The sequence below is a fragment of the Gallus gallus genome, chromosome 3 (genome assembly GCF_016699485.2).
Source record: "Gallus gallus isolate bGalGal1 chromosome 3, bGalGal1.mat.broiler.GRCg7b, whole genome shotgun sequence".
Lineage (NCBI taxonomy): Eukaryota > Metazoa > Chordata > Aves > Galliformes > Phasianidae > Gallus > Gallus gallus.
This window is the reverse complement of record NC_052534.1, coordinates 82,265,160-82,285,130: the sequence shown is the minus strand read 5'-3', so window position 1 is coordinate 82,285,130 and position 19,971 is coordinate 82,265,160. Positions and strand designations below refer to the sequence as shown.

At 38.0% G+C, this 19,971-nt stretch overlaps 1 protein-coding gene across 3 annotated transcripts in view; it reads left to right on the top strand.

The window, feature by feature from the left end:
* Window positions 1-19,971, top strand: part of SMAP1 (small ArfGAP 1) — a 94,070-nt gene that overhangs the window by 52,250 nt on the left and 21,849 nt on the right. The gene's annotated exons all lie outside the window — the stretch shown is intronic.

Sequence of the window (19,971 nt, the reverse complement as noted above, 5' to 3'; positions counted from 1 at the left end):
TGGGGAAAAATAACCCTCCCCAATACAAGTTTGGATTTGTGTGTGTGTGTGTGTGTGTGTGTGTGTGTGTGTGTGTGTGTAATTGGAAAGTAGTTATAGAATTACAAAGCCACCACATTGTGATGACAATTTGGATTGCTTCAATAACCTAGTGGAAAAAGGATATCCTTATACGTATGGTAGGAGGTCAAAGCACATTTATTAGTGGTAAGATAAATATTGATGTTCTTAATTATTGAAGCTCTGCAAGGGCACAGTTCTTTTACATTCAGCCAAATTAAGTGTTGTGATCAAAACAATATGGTACAGTCATATAGGCTAAAAATGTTGCTGTAGTTTGTAAAGCCCAGAAGTCTGGAGGAGAAAGAGTCTTTACTGCAAGGGTGACTCAGCCTCGTCACATGGCTAGGACAACTTCACTGAGTAAGGAGAAGGGACCGCAGTGTGCCTTTACAGCTGAGAAGCTACCCTAATGCTTGATATAAAGCCCACATTAAATGCCTCTGATTAGACTTACATTTGAAGTATAATGCCAGTTAAATGATTGAGCAAGAAAGTGTTTTCATTTAACACGCTTGGTACAAAATGTGTAATTCCATAAATATATCTGCACTAAACCACAATGTTGTAACAGCTGGAGAATGTTTGAGCACACAGCATAATTTATTTCATTATTAATATGTCAGCACTGATTGCTCAAATGAGACTTGTCTATGTGTCATCTTTTTAATTTAATATATTATTTAAGCTGGGTCTTTTCAGGGTTTTCAAGGATTGTTGAAAATACACTACTTTTAGACATTATCTATGAACTTCAAAGTCATTCACTTTCAAGAATCCAAGTGAGACCTGTATTGGATTCTTGTGTTTCCGTTAGAGAAGTACTGGTGGGATAGAGAATGAAAAGATTTTAGTTATGCATATGGAGTTGTATTTTTCTGCTTTTATGCTGTGATTCTGTTTGAAAAGATTACATACAGCGATACTCTTCTTAGTTTGACTAATACTGATGGACTTAGCATTCTATTTAAGACTGTCTGTAGGGTATCTTAAATATTGCTTGCTGAATTAGTAGGGGAATGCTGGCATCTTGACCACAGTATCGATTTCCAGCACCACAACAAGGAACAGGTGGCTATTTATCCCAATATTGAGCGTCCTGAAGAAGGAAACAAATTTTAAGGATTCATCATATGTGAAGTCACTGACCACCTTCACGTAGGCATCGTATATCACCAGTGTAGACATTCCAGGCTTGAAAAGTTATTAAATTAAAGATATGTAACTACGGAATTGTCAGTTTAAAGGAATTTTGTTGATTAAAGTAATTCAATGTTTTGGCCATCCTACAGAAGAATCAGTGAAGATGGAAAAGAAAAGCAGGCTTTGAACTAGGAAAAAGTTTTAAGTGAAGCTATATAAAACTACAGAGAACTTTAGCAAAGTCATGCATGAGTCTTAAGTTCCCTGTGTCTTCTCTTTTATATCTTATTCTGAGCTTGTTAGCTTTTGAAACAAAAGAAAGAAAAGTATCTTAGAAAACCCAACAAAAAAAAATGTTCACATTCTATAGTTATATTCTAGTCTCTACTTCAGAGAACCAAATCTGCACCTACATTTGGCTAAGAGCCCTTTACTGGCGACTGGCTGATCTTTAACAAGCTGACTGTTTAGCCCTGTTTATTTTGCATTTTCAAAGCTTATAACGTGTTTAGTAAAGTGCATTATTCCAACATTGTGTTAACATGTCAGGTGGTTATCGTATAAGTCTTTGTTAGCTAGTGCGCTTTTATAAGTGAAAATGACAGAAATGTATATTTTAATGGATTAAATGCTGGTGGGCTTTTATTAAGAATCATCATGTCCTTGAGACCGTTTCCATGGGAATCAGTTTTCAGGAAATTCTTTCTATTTGAGACCTCGTGGAATCTTATTATGGGATAGCACTGAAACTTCACCGTTATTAATTATAGCTTCTGGTGCTTTGTAAAGCATGTTCCACTGGTCTGTTAAGTTTCTCTTGTTGGTAATAGGCTGACAATAGTCAGATAAAACAGGGAGTTCGCTTTCTTACTATGTAAGCACTAATTTGATCCTGAAGTACTGTACAGTATTTAATATGGATCTCAGCTGATAAAACTGTTCCTACGTATGTACAGCAAATCATTAGATAACAAAATTTGTATTGAGGATTTCATTGATTCACTAGTAGTTTGTGCCATTACAAGATGACATGTAAGAGTTCCCATAATGTAACCAACTACCAGTACAAACTGTGGAGCATTCAGTGTCAACGTGCGTCAATTTTTCCAGGAAAAGAGTATAATAATTGGAATACTCAATGTTCATTGAGCACATAATTATATATTAACATGGCAGAAAACGAGAATTTTATCTTTCGTTTTAGACTTTCTACTATGGGCTGAATATTCATAATAGGGCTGGTATAGTAATCTGTCAGGATTCAAAGTCACACTTTAAATTATAGCAAATTAACCAGCAAAATGAATGCATTTATTTCTTTGGATATCAGAACTATAGACTGTGGGGGTTTATTGCCTCTTTTAGGTCATCTGCACAAAGGTTTGAAAAACTAAATTTCTTGAGAAACCCTTACTTGAACAGTTAAAATAGAATTCCCAGTGCCCTTCGGGAAGATGAAGGATGAAATGTGGGTGAACGTGAATCTGTTTACACTTCAAGCATTTTTTACTTGAAGACAACACCTTCCAAGAACAAATTATCTTAATTTTCAATTACATATTTCCACATTTTAAGCTAGAAATTGAGAGCTAGAACCTCTAAAGCACAGAAGACTCTTATGTAAGTTTAAAATAGGAAATTGCAAGTGACTTGAAGTTCTTGTAAGCTTATAACTATTGACAGATCATATTATTAGCCTGAGAAGATGGGTGCCGCTTTTCCAGCACACTCATTTCATAAATTCACATCCCGATTTTAAATAAATGTTAAAGGGAGGTAATCCTTCTGTATAAGGATGGGCAAAGAACTGAAGCATGAGGAACAAAGCTCTTGAGCTAACATTTGTAAGGAATGGGGAAATAAAATCTCCCATTTTGTGCGACATATGCAAATTCTCTTGAAGAAGGCAATAATTAACTGCCAAGTAAGCATAAAGGGACCTAAGCTACCAAAGGAATTCTCTTCAGGAATCTGCCAGCTTATTCTAGGAGCAATTGACCTAGTGAGGTCTGGATTCTGCAGATATTCTTGCATCCTCTGTTTCTTTCCTTCACTGTCTACTTGATCCTGCTCAGAATAAGTGAGACAATACTATAAGGATAAAAGTAGAATTACATGCCTCATTATTCTCAGTATTCAGTAACTCACATTTCCAAGGTCTTCTCTGAAAGGTCTTCAGGCACTCATCAATTTTCAGTTTGAATTCTTTCATTAACATATTTTCTGGAGTTGGCAGGGACCAAACTGTAGCATCTCCTGTGCACCAACAGCATTCATTAAGTGAAAGCCCTTGTCTCTGAGAAACCCAGGGTACTTCCCTGTGCCATTTCCACAGTTATAGATCTTGTTTTCTTTTTTTTCTCGTGCTTAAGATAGCCTTGCCTTTAGAGTTACTTTGAGAAAAGGCTGCATGAGAACTGCTGGAACAATTACTAGACAGACTTTCACAACATGAAAACTGGCTCCAGAGAATTGGAGCCAAAGCCCAGGCTGTTTGCAACCAACAGAAATGCCGATTTTAGCAATACAAAATGTGTTGAGTTGCAAAAATAAACAAGTGGGGCCACTCACATGCTTCATAATGCTTCTTAAGGGCCAACAGCAAGAGTAATAATGCAAGAGAGACTGCCATCCAATGAAGGCAATTTTTAGATGTTTTGTATACACAATTACAACTTAAGATTTTAAATTTGCTAAAAAAAAAAAAAAAAAACCCTAAAATCTGATGCTTATAACCAGTGGGGGGGGTGGAGGGGGAAGTCTGTAATCTGCCACCTCCTATCTATTTCGTTGATGATTACATGTGAAAATTTTTAAATTCTTGGCAAGAAAAAATGGATAAAATTTCAACAACCATCTTTTAAGATTCATCACCCTGCCCACCCTTTCATCAGCTGCTGAGTAGTTTTTCATTTTTATTAGTCCTTAGCATAGTTGAGGTTGGTGAACTTTCTCAAATCAGACATGATTTTCTGTGTTTTCCTTTTCTGCTGAGGCTGATTGAACTGGTTCTTCATTCAAGAGCAAAGTGAAACACTGAACTCCTATTTATTTCTAGTATTTCTACTGAGAAAGACCTCTTACTCCTCAGGAAATTGAATGTGCTCAATTTACAGTCATTTGGCAACTTTCAAAAGAACACGTAGCCTACATATTCTACTAGTGCATAAGGGAGCTAGCAAAGCCTTACAGTAGTTTCTGGAATTCAAACTTAAACTGTTCATTCCTTTTGTGTGGAGTGTCTGCTCCTTGCACAAAGGGCCACTTCAGGGAAGTCGCTCCGTGCAGTGTGCAGTCCGTCAGTCTTCTGCTGGTTTTCCACTGAAGGAAAGGATGAGATGCAATCTGATCATTGAAGCTGCGCCATATGTCTTAGTTTCAGCTGGGAGGAAATTGTTTTCTTCAGAATGTCTAGTATGATGCTATGGTTTTGTTCTAGGAGAAGAACAACGTTGATAGCACACCTGTGTTTATAGTTGCCTGCTAAGCAGTGTTGTATAGAGCTAAGACCATTCTCAGTGAAGGCCCCAAGGAGCTGGGAGGGAACAGAGTGAGGATGGCTGATTTAAAGTGGCCAAAGGGGTATTCCATGCCATATGATGTTATATGAAGGGAGTTTTGAACGGGGTGGGAATGAATCTTGCTGTCCTCCACTGCTCAGGGGGCTTGGTCGATGTCAGTCGAGAGGTAGTGAGCAATTGCTTCTGCATCGCTTGCAGAAGTAGGGGGAGAAAATCCATGCACCTAAAATGTTCAGGTGTGGCAGGATTCAGCTTATATATATAGCTTCAGTTGTTAGATATAGGAAATCTGATGTGCTAGCAATCCAGAATTAAGCCAGAAGTGATTTGGAATACCATCCTCAGTAAACTTGACGTGTATTTCTGATTATAAAATTATAAAGTTCAGATAAGTCCTGGGCACTTAATGCTTTGGAAATGTTTTTGTTCAGCACTGTATAGCTTTTTATGGTGTTTACCTTAGGGACTTTGCATCAGTTGAAGACTTTCATGATTCATTCTGATAGTTTCACTGTAAAATATTGCGTACTGAGGGTTGTAATTACCATGAAACTACATCTCCTTTTTCTTTTTTTAAATGGGCCCTGCCAAGACAGATTTTATTGTATTTGGACAGTAAAGTTAAATGGTCAGGATGTAAAGAGCAAGCTGTTTTTTGTCTGCACAAACTATTTGTGCTTTTGCAAACTAATTTTGACATTCGAAGTTAAGATTTTTCTCTTGAACATATCAGGATGATGAATGTTTTTAAAGGAGTGCAGCAGTTAACTTGATTAACTGAAGTACTCTTTGACACTGTAAGTTGAATTTGCTTTATTATATTGCATCTTGAATTTGAAACTGGCTCTTGTTTATGTATAACGTTGATTTAAGTGACAGGAATGGGTCAGTTAGAGGTTATCTTCCAGTGGCAGTATATCAAAGGCTGTTTTTCTTCCTCAAACTGTGGACTAAATTGCCAGCTTAAACTCAGTGATAACAGTGATGTGCTGACTGTCCAATTGTTACCAACTTGCACCAGATGGCCAGTGTTATGGAGGTACTGACATGAGTTTATTTGCCCTTTTAGAAAGTACTAGAAAACCCCTCAAGTATAAGCGGGGACGTTATATTAGCAGCATTTCCCTTTCCTGTAAACAAAACAGCGTCAAACATTCATTTACCAAAGATGAAGAAATTGCTGTAGTTTCTTCATGTTGTCCCCTCTGCCCCTAAAGACAAGTAAACTTCCACAGAAATGGCTTCAACCTGCACCAGGGAAGGTTCAGGCTGGACGTTAGGAAATACTACTTCTCTGAAAGGGTGGTCAGGCACTGGAATGGGCTGCCCAGAGAGGTGGTGGAGTCACCGAGCCTGGTGGTGTTCAAAGAGCGTTTGGATGTTGTGTTGAGGGACATGGTTTAGCGAGAACCATTGGTGATGGGTGAATGGTTGAACTGGATGATCCTGTGGGTCTTTTCCAACCTTAGCGATTCTATGATGAAATTAACCTGTCTGGGCAAGTGAGGCAAAAGGGGCATTAGTCCATTGGTTGGAAGAATGAAAGGTAGCTAAAATTTTGGTGTACACTTAAGCACAAGAAATGGTATACTTAGGTGTTTACTTTTAAACTGTGCAAGTAAGTCAACTCAGCAAATACAGACCTGAACTATAATTTCAACATTCAGAATATCTGTAACGTAATTCTGTATTCGATTGTGTTCTGATTGATGAGGTCTTCTAAATCACATCAATTCATGTGCATGTTCTCCTAAAACTGTAAGCATAATGTTGCTTTCCTGAATGATTTCATTTTTAATGATTTTTTCTTATAGTCTTACATAAAATGTTATAAAAATTTGATGTTAATATATAATTGAGTATTTACCAGAGGAACAGAAAAATAAGTTTTTCACTGTGATTGCATACATATTCTTATTTATGCGCTTAGTCCTTGTTTGCATAAATTAATGGAAAGTAGATCTGAGTTATAGCTCAGCATTCAGGACTATGTGATTAAAATATAGGACAGCCTGTTTTCCTGCCTCCTACCTCCATCAAGGGTGTATTTCAGGCTTGTTCTCTTAATTTGCTTCTTACAGACCTGTGCAGCCTGGTTTTCGGTTTCTCATACTATCTTTTCCATGTTTTGGAAGAGACCAGATTATTTTTGAGGTTTTGTCCTGTGCCCTTCTACAGATTAGCATAAGAAATGAGATTCTCCTTCCCAAAGCTGTGTAACTCATTCTTTGTGCAGGTAACAAAGGATTCCTTGTGTTAAGAGGTTGCTTTGAAACTTCTAATCTCGTGAAAGTAATCTGCTATGGGTCTTATTACCTATTAGAGCCGTAGACAAAGATATTAGGAAATAAATATTGCAGGTAGAAGTAATAGAAAACCTTATTTGTCAGATGGGAGGAAAAAGGATATTTGTCTTTTTAGTTTCAGAAAAAGAGTGGGGCCGTAAGAATGGTATCACATTTTTTCCCCAGTCCAGTCTGCATTCTCTGTATCTGCTCGATTCTATCAACTCTGCTCTGTGGCTGAACATTATTTTCAAGTTTGTTTTTTTATTAATTCAAAATAAATGGAATCTTAAACCTATGAAAACAAGCTTTGTTTTCATAGGGTTGCTGTGGTTAAATTTGTCTTCGTTTTACTTGCTAAACTATCTTTAACAAAAAGGTGTTGTTAGGTGTGCTTAGTTTTGGATGATCCTTAGTTATCTTTTTCCTCTGTACAGAGTCAAATACTAAATCAGACCTGGTTTTTGAGTTGGTAATACCTACTAACAAATGGTGTTTTCAGACTTCTCCTGCTTACATGATAAGAATCAGCTTTTTCCCCACATGAATTTAAGAAAATTGGGAAGGCAACTCCTGTGGAGTTGCCAGAGTAAGTTATGCTATAGCTCTCATTTTTATGCCTTATTTTGAAGTGTTAATATTGGTGCTGAGGTATGTTAGGTCTGCTTTTAGTCTGTTTATATGATTTGACTCCTACAACTATATGTAGGTACATATTTAATAAAATGAAAAGGGGGTGCATTTAAATTGTTTTGAGCTAAATCAGCCTTATTCACAGATGGACAATGTATTAAAAACACCTATATGACCAAGACTTAAGCATTTTGAGGCCTTTGGAACCATGGGAGCATACATGATTGAAAGTGCATATATGCAATCTCATATAAAACTTGATAAAAATTACAGCACTAGTTAGATTGTGCACAGTCAATGAAATGTGCAAGAGCAAAACAGCATGATATCTTTACAGAAGTGGTACCGACATATGGAGTTGAATATGAAGAAGGATACAGATACGAAGATGAGAACAGGAGCAAGAAATTTAAATAACGTTACTCAAAATAATAATCTTACCACATTTTGAATAATATGCTTCCTTTATTTTCCTAACATAATCACGAGTACTGGATCAGGAGCAAAGCAGTCAGGGGTCTTTGTGTGTTCCCTTTCATTTTACCGTGGTTAGGCCAGAACGTGCTTAAACCCCTCCGGAGAGGTACCCCACTTCAGTGTGTGAGCATCAAGATATAGCAGCTGGATAGCAGCAAGATCTGTCAGATGTGCAAATGGTACTTCAGGGTAAAGATGGTAACTTCATTTTTCATGAACAATAATTTCAGATGCTACAGGCAATTGTAAAACCTCCAGTGTTAGTTTAAGATCTTTGTAATTTCTTTAAAAAAAAAAAAAGAAGAGAGAATGTTTAATAGCTTTCAAGTTCACGTTGTCATGAATTTTTCAGTGTCTTACAGTTTAACTGACATAGATATTGATTCCGTGTCTTTTTATTAGAAGAATTAGAGTATTTAGAACGTTGAATTCATTGTGTTTTGGTAGTTGCTCATGGCAGTAGAACAATGTGTAAAAATCCTTGCTGCTCTGACGTCAATCCTGTTATCTAATTATGTTTTCACAGTCTTCATTCAAAGGTATTTTGGTAAAGATATAAGCAGGGCAAGGCAGAGGCAGAAGTTTTTAATGCAATTTGAAGGAAATGGACAAGTTTCTCACTGCAGGAAATTTTGCAAGATTCATGATATAAAGTCAAGTCATCCATTAACTAGATGCTCAGATACAAAATGTCTATTTAATGCTGCATTCCTTGTATATCACTCAACGCTCTTAACCCATCTGCAATCAGTTGCCTTCCATCTCTCATAACAAAAGGATTACAGCTGGATAAATTTGTCTGTCTTACCTGAAATTTTGCCTTTATAAAATTGGCACCTGCAGCTAGGAAATGGGACCATTCTGCAGTTGGTCCCCATGCTGGTTGTCAGCGTACTGTTGCAAAACAAATCTCTGCATCTCATTGTTCAGCGAGTGTATTTCTCAGCTTGAGGATGTTGTAGTTTGCGTCAGAGTAAGTTCCTGCAGGCTTGTCTGCTAGCCAAATACTGTGTTTTACACTGTGTATTAATGTGAGTAACTTCTGCTCAGGATAGCATGTAGATTTTGTCTTATATATTCAAATCCTCAGTTTACAGGGTAGGTACATAACAAAGTGTTGGACAAGTAGGGTAAGAGGTTTGTGCCAGTCACTGGAAGGACTCAGGTCAGAGGAGCCTGTGGGTCAGCAGATGGTGAGATCAGCATCTAGAAGCCACTTATTGCAAAGGCAGCGCATCTACGACCAGCCATTGGAGGCACCCACAGTGAGCTCATGTGAGTAACAGCTAGCACATTTTGAGCTGAATTAGCCAATGAGTAGGATATCAGCATCTGGAAAGATCCACGCTCTGAGCTGATGACTACCTGTGGGTGTAGGGTCTGGTTATTATCCTTTTCAGGATGCATTTTCAAAACATAACTCGGTGCCACATGGTTGTAAATGAGCTAAGGAACTGGAGCTAACATAGCTCTATTACTGTAATATTGTCCAGGCTAGTTAGCTCAGTATAAGCAGAGGAGAAATACTTATTCTTGTTTTATGAACTCAGCCCATATGATTCTAAAACTGAAGACATTTAAGACAACCTTACAGAAAAACAAACAAAAACAAACCATGTGTATTGCATTTTGCAGCTTGCAAATTGAGCTGCATTGTAATGGGATGCTGCATGAGCCACAGCTTTAAGATGGAAATGTCTAGATTTTCTCTTCTAAAATGTCTTCTTTAAGATTTTAAAAACAGGCTTTATTGGATTAGAAGTAGACCACTTTGGTTTTATCTGATCAATTTTCAGGACTAGATAAGACAAAATAGGAAAAGAGTTGATAAACAGCTTTTCCCTGTGCTTTTGTGTCCTTGTAAGTGGGTCCTTGCTTCTAGATTCAAATGCAGTCATTTTAACAATTCTCAGCTGCGGCAAGCTCTGCTCAAATCCTTACCTCCAGAATCTGTAGCAAATTTCGTCACCTCTGCATGCAGGCTGCAGGAACCTGAAACATACCTGACTTAGTGTAAGCACTGCTCTGCAACAACTGAAAATTGGTGTTGCTAACATTATTTTCATCAAAAATCCAAAACACAGCACCATACCAGCTACTACAGAGAAAATTATCTTGGCCAAAACCAGGGCAAGTGCTTTGCCTTAACTGTGAATGTTTAATGAAATCCAAATACTTAGGTATTTGGAGTGCGAGTTTAGACTGCGGATAACTTAAAAATGTTTTCCTTTAGAAATGTTTGAATTAAATGGCCTTTGTGTACAGACTCCTATTAAAAAATAAATTGATTTTGTATTGTTGGTTTGTTCGGTATAAATGGCCTAATTTAATTTGTGTACATCAGCGTGAACAGTTCAGTGTCAGAGAGTGATTCATTAGAATAATTGCAGTATACTCTTAAATAACAAATTTAAATTTTCCCCCTGGAGCGAGCTGTTTGTTTGAGGCAATTCTAGTTTCAATAAGAGTTGCAGCTTTTTTTTGTTGACGTGCAGTGCTTTTTGTCTTGATTAGAAATGCGTCAGATTTTGCACGCTGAGCTCCTGTAATCGGTACGACCTCATAGTGATATCACTGTTGGGTATCTTGTGGTTTGGTGCGGCGTGCTACTTGCCTGGCTTTTTGCAATTTAGATGAAATGGAAGTTCATCGTTTGCTGAAAGTATCCTGAGTTTTAAAGAATCAGTCTGATTACTGAATTTCTTTACATGTAGTTAAAAGCTTGAGAAAAGTAATAATATTTTACAGGAAGGTAAGCAGTACAACACATTTTATCTTTAAGTTGAATCAAATTTAATACTACGGAAAAATTAGTTTTAATTTATTTACCTGCCAGCTCCTAAAGCTGTAAAATGTTCTTTAAAAATTCTAGAACACCTGTGAATAATGCTTTAAATAGATACTGGCTAAACTAACTTGTGTAGTAAAAGTATATAAGCTGTCAGGAAAAATCATATCTACAGACCTACTGCAATCTTATAGTAAATGACTAACATTAATTTCTCATATGGGAATTCTCCAGTGTTTATGCTGCCCTCAAAAGTTTTATTGCAAGCAGGTAATGAAGAGGGAAGGAATCCAATTACTTTATGCACAACGCATGAAGTCCCTACCTAATAAAGAGCAGAGAAGGACTTCTGTTCAGTAAGCACAGAAGCATCTGTAAGCTCTAGTGAGTAAACTGGAAATTGCTTTTAAGTAGGTTAGGAATGATTTTCACTACATTATTTGATGGATCTTCTAGCTTTCATAAAGCTTCTTGGAGCTACGGTAGGGTATAGAAATAAATGCTTGAGTAGGTCTGATGTGTATGAAACAGACTAAATTATAGAGTCATGTGAATTTTTCATTGAAGTATGAAATTGAGGAAAATGTTCAGAGAGGCATTTTTTCTGTATAATATTTCAGTATGAAAATCGGAGCAGATAACTGGATTGGACAGCTGATGGAACAGATCTTTGACAGTGATCGATTGCTTCAGAGTAGGAGAGATTCACGATAGTAACTTACAAATGCTCTTACTTGAAACTTTCTACTTGAGAGCTACTAGTCGTGTGGCTTATGTCTTGCACCACGTATGCTGCTACTCCTACTAATTCACAGCTAATGCGAAAAGAGTAAGGTAAACAGAATCACAGAACTGCATGGGTTGAAGGGACCTTAAGAGATTGAGTCCAACCCTAATGTTAATCTTAAATGCTGTTGCTGAAATTTCCTAAATTATTTGCATAAATATCTTATGATAGTGAATTAGCAGAAGTTCTGCTTGTTTTTTTTTTTAAGTATTTTGTTTTACATTTCTGTTGGATGTCCTTTGCCTTCTAGAACTGTTAAACGCAGTTTGTACATACGCAGATAATTGGCATAAAGTTAGAGAAGCAGAAAATTGGCTCTTGAATTAGCTAGCATTACTCTTTTGTCCCAGAGTCACTCATTTATAATGAAAAATAACCACAGTGTGTTCTCTGCATGATGACACTTCTGATCCTACCCTTAGCAAACAAGTTTGTTTCATCATTGTCATTTCCTGTGCAAAGTGTCCTCAGCTGCCTCTGTCAGAGGAGGGTTATCTGGTAGATGGGAAGGTACAAGCAAGTGTCTCATAAATGTAGAGCTCAGACTGGCCTCTAGACTCTGGAGTGCATGGTCATATTTGAAAATGGTCTGAAAGGACTGCAGTGTGTGGATACTGTTCTTAAATCACTTCACAAGCTTGGATTAATTTCCTGTGTTATTACAATAATGATTAAAAAGGAAAGAATGAGTATAACTGGAGATTATGAAATTGCTGCTAGATCTGAATATTAAGTTTTTTCTTCCTCAGAGTTTAACTGATATTGGAGGGCCTCACACTGTCTGTATATCCGGCTTGCCATTTCCCGTTCCTCTACTTGTCTTCTACGTCTTATAGCCGAGTGTGTGTGGGCACTGTGCTGAGGGTCAGGGAAGCACAAGCTGGTTTTTGCGGAAAGGTGGCATGGATAACACCAGCAACAGACCTCATAGTATCCTCTTATGCGTGTGAATTTAGTAGATGTGTGACTGTCAGTCATGGTGGCCTTGACCTTCCTTCTTGTCTTGCCCATGAGATAACTGTATCCCTTGTAGACAACATCATAGGCTCTGTTCCGTAATCTTTGTGCAGAGGAAGGAAGAGGATTGACTTGGCAATGCTTTCATTATTTCTCTTTTCTCTGATGAGACAATGAATTATTCATTCAGCAGTTATCTTCAAAAATAGCTGGCTGAACAAAATCTGATGAAATGCCTGACTGGGACACTGGACTCTCTACAGCATGCAGCTTATGCTTCAGGCATTGCAGACTTACTTTGTAAGACTCTGGAAGAAAGCATGGCTACCCATTCCGGGGAGTAGGAGTGGACTTCTGGATGAGTCTGCTGGAAAACTGTAATGCTGTGATTCAGGGATATAAGGCTTTTGTATAATACTGAGCTTCGAGGGGAGAATGGAACTTGAGAATTCACTGTGACTTGTAGGATGAGTTCCATAAGCAGGTGATTTACGTGACCAAATTGCTCCTTGTATTTGCTTAGCGAAGTCTATAGCATGCTACGGACAGGGAAGATGAGGTAGTTATTACCTGTGCTGATGGGGTAAAATTCAAAAACAGGACATCATATGGTTATTTCAGTAAGCTGTCTCATCTGTATCTCCTCTTAGCATCTTGCCCACCCCAAGCCTAATTGCTGGATGAGCAAAATGGGGGAAAAAAGATTGGTGAAACTCATGAGGTTCAACAAATCCAAGTGCAAGGCCTTGCACCTTGATTGTGGCAACATCCACTACCAGTACAAGTTGGGGGATGGAAGGATTGAGCACAGCCCTGCCAAAAAAGACCTGGGAGTACTGGTGGATGGGAAGCTGGACAGCAGTGTGCCCTTGCAGCTGTATCCTGGGCTGCATCAAAAGAAGCATAGCCAGCAGGTGATCCTGCCCCTCTGCTCTGTGCTGGTGAGACCTCACCTGGAGAACTGCATCCAGATGTGGAGTCCTCAATACAGGAGAGACATGGACCTGTTGGAATATGTCCAGAGGAGGGCCATAAAAATGATCATGGAATGCCTCTTCTACAAGCTGAGAGAGCTGAGGCTGTTCAGCCTGGAGAAGAGAACGCTCCACAATGACCTCACAGAAGCCTTTGAGTATCTAAAGGGTAGCTATGGGAAAGAAGGGGACAGACTCTTTATCAGGGTCTGTTGTGATAGAACAAGGGGAAATGGTTTCAAGGTTAAAGATGGTAGGTTTAGGTTGGATATAAGGAAAAAGTCTTACAGTGAGGGTGTTGAGGCACGGGAACAGGTTGCCCGGAGGGATGTAGTTGATGCCCCATCCGTGGACACTTTCAAGGTGAGGCTGGATCAGGCCCTGGGCAACCTGATACAGCAGTGGATGTTCCCTATTCATTGCAGGGGAGTTGGACTAGATGGCCTTCAGAGGTCCCTTCCTACTCTAAGGATTCTATGATTCAGTTCTCTTGTCCTTGTCAAAGACACATTCTTATTTTCTAGGAGATTTGCTTTAGATGTACATGTGAGGGAGAAACAAATCTATAAAATCAACCCTACACCTTGATGTGTAAATACAGTAATTAAGATTGTTACTTGCTGATTTGTTTGTTTTCAACCGATTTAAGAAGTGTTTGACATAAATTAGATTGAACCAGAATGGTGTTATATCTAGAGCAATTAATTGTAAGAGTTCAATAAAAGGTAATATTGAGCATTGTTGGTTTTTTTAATTGAGACCTAGTAGGGACAGATAAAACTTTTATTTTTGGCTGGTCTCAACTGGTATTCTTACAAATCTTGTTTTTCAACTTAAATCTGAGATCACTTTTATTATCTCACACAATGAGTAAATAAACAAGAACAGGAAAGAAAACAGCAATGCAACATTAAATGTAGCTTGTTGAATTATAAGTTAGTCTTTCATGACGCAATGGCAAACTTTCTCATCCTATGACAATAAAGAAATTGGTTTTCTAGAATTGTGTTATTTTAATCCTGGAAGAATGTAGTCAGAATTTGAATGAAATAAAAGTCAAAACTTTGCCTTATATTCAAATTTTAAAAATGATCTTAACCATGAAATGTTGGGAAATGAACCAGATCAGTAAGTGGTTGTGGCTATGTAATACCTAGTATCCGTGTGGATTAGAAGCAGACTGGTGAGTGCACCCATCGTAATGAAAGCATAAACTCAGTGTGGGTCTTTAGAAAAATTATGTTGCATAAAACTATTTAAGCAGGCTTATGTACTTGCTTAAAGAGTGTAATATATTACAGATGGCCTGATTTTATCCACAGTTGATTGCTTTTTACAGCAGTTAGGGCAAGAATTCTGTTTGGATGGCTTCTTAGCACAAAATGCTAACGTTGACCAACCGTTGCAGTGTAGAGGTGTGTGCAGATTGCCAGCATTTAATGCTCTGTCTGCTGAATTCAGAACAATTAACTTCCAGTAAAGGTGTGAGGAAATTAAAATTCATATAATCATTTCTGTATTTCAGTTTCACGTAACTGGGAAAGAGATGTTTCTTCCTGTCTGTAGAAGATACTTTTTGATCTGTTCATTTCATTTGTAGAGATTAAGTTAGGAGAAGTTCCTACTTTTAAACGTCTTCTCTTTAAATACTATGATATATCTTATTACTTAACTACTACTTACAGATGAGGTTTTAGTGTTATGTTGTCATAGTATGTTTTATTGTATTGTGGAGCTTCAATGGGGTATAAAATTAGGATTCAGTGGGATATCACTGGATAGTAAATAGAAAATTGAACCAGAGCAAAAACTTGAAGAGGGAATTGTTTCCATGACAGCAGCTTTATCAATTTTAATTACACAAGTTTGTTTGTCTTACTTTAATAAAATGGGGACTCTGCGGGTCTTGTGATTATCTAAGGTTCTGGCAATTAGTCTGCTTTCTATTCAGATATTTTATGGAGGAGTACAATTTGTATTAGTCTCACATAACACACATAGTCTTTTTAGAAGAATAGTATAGAGAAATTCTATTCAGACAGTGGGGGAAAAAAGGCTACTCTTAGTCCATTGTTACTCAGCTCCTGTTAAATATGTGCCTTTCCATGCCATCCCATACACCCTGACATGCCTCTTGGGTTGCTCATAACTGTAGCCTCTGCTGCAGTAGAACCTTTTTTTTTCCCCAGTTTTCTTTAACATATGGAATGTGAACATCACATAATATTTCTGCAGTAGATGCTTTTACTTCTGAAGCAATCTTCAGAGCTGTTACTAAAACTATCTCTCAGAGCTTCAAGAATAGGCTATAAACCAATCCTTAACAGTGATTTCTATGCATTTGGTGTTATACCAGTCAAGATAGATGAGCACCTTAAAAATTACTCAGTGTTTGGTGCTGGAACTGCATTGCCCACAGTCTTCCATAGAAGACTCCTTCAGCCCCTTCCACTGAAAAGTTAAAACATTGTTAGGGTACCTGTAAGTATGGAAGTTCTTCAGCCTTACTGAAAATATCTGATGAGTGAATGCTGTAGCTAACAATTTCTGTGTGCTGTATCACTTGGCAGAATCACAGAATGGTTGAGGCTGAAAGGGACCTCTAGAGGTCATCTTGCTCAGCCCTCTGGTTCAAGAGTCACTCCAAATGGTTTTCACTGTCTCTAAGCTGGGAGACTCCACAGCCTCTCTAGGCAACCTGTGCCAATACTCCATCACCCACACAGCACAGAATTGCACCTTCTGCTCAGAGGAAACCTCCTGTGCTCATGTTTGTGCTCATTGCCTCCTGGCCTTACACTGGGCACCACTGAACAGAGTCTGACTCTGTCTTCTGTGCACCCTTCCTTCAGGTATTTATGGACACAGATGAGCTCCCCCTGAGCCTCACCTTTTCCTGGCTCAAGAGAAATACTTAAGTAAAAGATTAAAAGGATAGTGTTGGTGGGGAAAAAAGCAATTAAAAGTTACTGTGTTTTAACTAGGTATCATCTGTACAATCACACAAAATGATGATATCCATTCTGGGGCTTGGTAATGAGAAAGTATTTTCCTGCTTCTCTGCTTAAGGGTTTGCTCTATTATTGAAAGTACTTACAAGAAGTTCCAAGGTTTGCCAATCTGAAGAGCTGTATAAAGGGTTGCAGTACGTAGCTGAAGAAATGATAACTTCAGTGGGATTTACTGTAGCCCTCTCTAAAACGGGCTCAGTTTTTCTTCGGACAGAAACCAAAAGGAATCTTAGTGCAGCAGAAATCACAAGCAGATTTTTGTCACAGTACGTTACACTGCTGCAAAATACAGTAATTTTTAGATAAAGCACTAAATTAAACAGTAAGTTAACAAAATGTCACTGCCTTGTTACGTAGGCTTTTTTTTGCCCGTTGCATGCTTCTGTGCTCACTGTGCGCGGTATTTAGCTTTAACATCTCTGAAGAGCACTCTCTACATTAAGCTTAGTCATGTGTGAGTCCTGTTGGAACAAAGCTACTAAACAGAAATTAAACATCACATTTCTCTTGAGGATTTGAAATAAAATTTTCAAATGGCTCTGATGTGATTGTCTTTTTCTGGAAGTTTCAATGCCTTTCTGTGCCAGAATTACGTAGGTTGGAAGGGACCCATGCAGGTCTTCTGCTCCAGCCCCAGAAATATGTCATTATCTCTCCTACAGAACACATCAGTAAGGTATTGGTTTTCATTGTACCTTCTCCAGGTGGACCACAGTGCAGTCAGGCAGCCCAAAATCCAGGGGGGCAAAGAGAGAACTGTCTCAGGAAATAGCACATCAAAGAGCATTTTATTTAGGTATTCTTAAGAATAATTGTGTGCATGCAGGTTTCTTTTTTCCATTACTGCCCAGCAGTGCCATCCTTGCTTAATTTATGCCTAAGCATAGGTGACTTCTGATAGGTCCTTCTCCAGTCATGGCAGACGTTATGCACCAAACTAAACGTCTTCTGAATTTGTGTAAGGGCCCTTCTGGCATGCAACATCTTAACCTCCAAACCAAAAATTAAGGTACGTTTTATTTAAAAAACCCTCAAACAGGAGAATAGGAAACTCCAGCAGCTGGCATTTGTTGTGGTCAGGGAATGGAGGGTGGGAAGAGGAGAAAGCAGTGTAGCATCGCTGCTGAAATTAAGAATAGGAGAATGTTCAGATGAAATGTTTTTATTATTCTGGATTGCTGCTGAGTATTGCTAGGGAGTATTGATAAAATGTAAGTTGATGGATAGGGGTGTTTTTTTTTTCCAGACTGGAAGTTAGTCTTGGTGAAAACTGGCTATATATAAAGGAGAAACTGAATGATGCTTTGAGAATGTCCCTCAAAGAAGTAACAATAAATATTTGCAGTATTAAGAAGCGTGAAAATAATTTAGCAGTCTCTTAGTGTAACTAGCTATGAAGTAATCTGAAAACCTATTCCATAGATATTGGTGAGTGAGTAAAATAAGAATGAAATTGCTGATCAAGGAATAGAACAACAATATTGGGAAAAGATACCTTAGAGAATCCTACATAATTTCTATACATTGTACCTTCATTGTCTTATCAGACTCTGAATATGCAATTAATGATTATTGAGAAAGTTCATTTAACAAAGCAGAAGACTCAAGTATGTGATTATTACTGTATTTTTAGATTTAGATTTATTAAAAGATTATTTTGCTACAATAATAAGTACTAAACAAAAGAAACCGCTATTTGAGCGCCATCTGTTCAGGTTTACTAATGTATGCAAAGCTGATTTGTTTTCTGTGAGAAGTTTGCCCTCCAAACCAACACTGTTAAGCTGTAATTTATTACAAACTTATGCATTCAGATAGTAACCATGAACCTAATCTGGAGTAATGAAAACTTACACATGTAGTGTAATTCTAACAGTTTTGCTTTTCAGTTTGAATAAGTTGTTGTTCTATACTCAGAAATGTTGAACTGTTCAAAGAAAAAAATCAGACTTATGAATTCAAGTCAGAAACACTTCTTTTTACATCCTCAGTGATCCATGGTGTTCTGTACGGAGTTGGAGGAGAACCAAGGGGACAAATTTCTATGATAAATTCTGTTCTGAAATATTCTTTGTAAAATCTGATTAATATTTGTGACAGTAATTTCAGTTCTGTGGTATCTTTTCAGACATACGCTCAGCTGTAGAAAACCTTGTTTGGAATGATCAGTTCTTAAAAATCACTGGTGTTCAAAATTTCACTTTCAGAAATACACTTTTTTCTCATAGCAAATAATATTTAGCTGCAATATTGAAAAGCACTCAAAATGTATGCTATTCAGTTAATGTCTTCAGACACAGTACTTGTAAGACACTTTAGAATCAGAGAAGCCATGGAACATTTTTCCAGCAGCAGTTTCCCATTTATTCTTGAGCAAAGTACATAGGGTCAACAGAAGGTTTTTTTTTGCAAGAGCGAGGAAATGTGTCTCTGAAAGATGAACAAAGATGAGTTGGAGTGTTCAGGTTCCCGTTCCCTGTCACTGCAGAAATGAAGTTTCTTTCATTGCAGATATTTCCCAGAGGATATCAATGGGTGCTTTCTCATCTAAGAGGGGTGTTGGTAAATTAGGCTGTTCACTAGAGCCATCTTTGAGTACTCTTGAGTTTTGTCAGTGCTCGTCAAAAACACCAAGCTCATGACTCTGAGTTTGCAAGAGAAGAAAGTAAGGACTACTAAATAACTTCATACCCACATGCTGAACTATGTTACACAACTCTAAAATTCTCTCAATGCTAAGATTTAATGACTAGAGCAACCTCAGGGACTGTCAAAGCCAGGCTATAGGAATGTTAATGGCGGGAGTAAAGTGGGTTCTCTTGGTCTCAGCCCAGTGCCCAGCCTGACAGTGCTCTTCTACCGTCACTCAGTCATCACTTCTACTTAGCTGCTGTGCTCACTGGTCGACCAGTCCGCTTCACCCGTCTCTGGTTTTGTGAAGTAAATGCATGTCAGATGTGCACAAGAGAATGTGTTTGCTGTGTCACTGCTGTAAACCAGTTTATTTTAAAAAGTGATGTTCAGATGAGTTAGGATGATCAGCCAGATATTGGTGTGACATGAACTATACATAGATTTATGAAGTCATTTTCATAATCAGATTTCATGTCAATACCACTTCCCTTCAGGCTTAGAAAGAAAGACCAAAACAACAGATTATGCCCTTCTGTGCTCAGCATCTACACAGTCTGCACGTTCTGCTGGTACTGTTTGCAAGAAGGGTAAATAGTGTCACTACTCTGCTGCTCATTTTTAATGCAAGCTTTTGAAAACCTGAACCTTCTTAATGCTGCAGAATGGTATAGTTTGGAGGCTGATGCTAGTCAATCAGATTA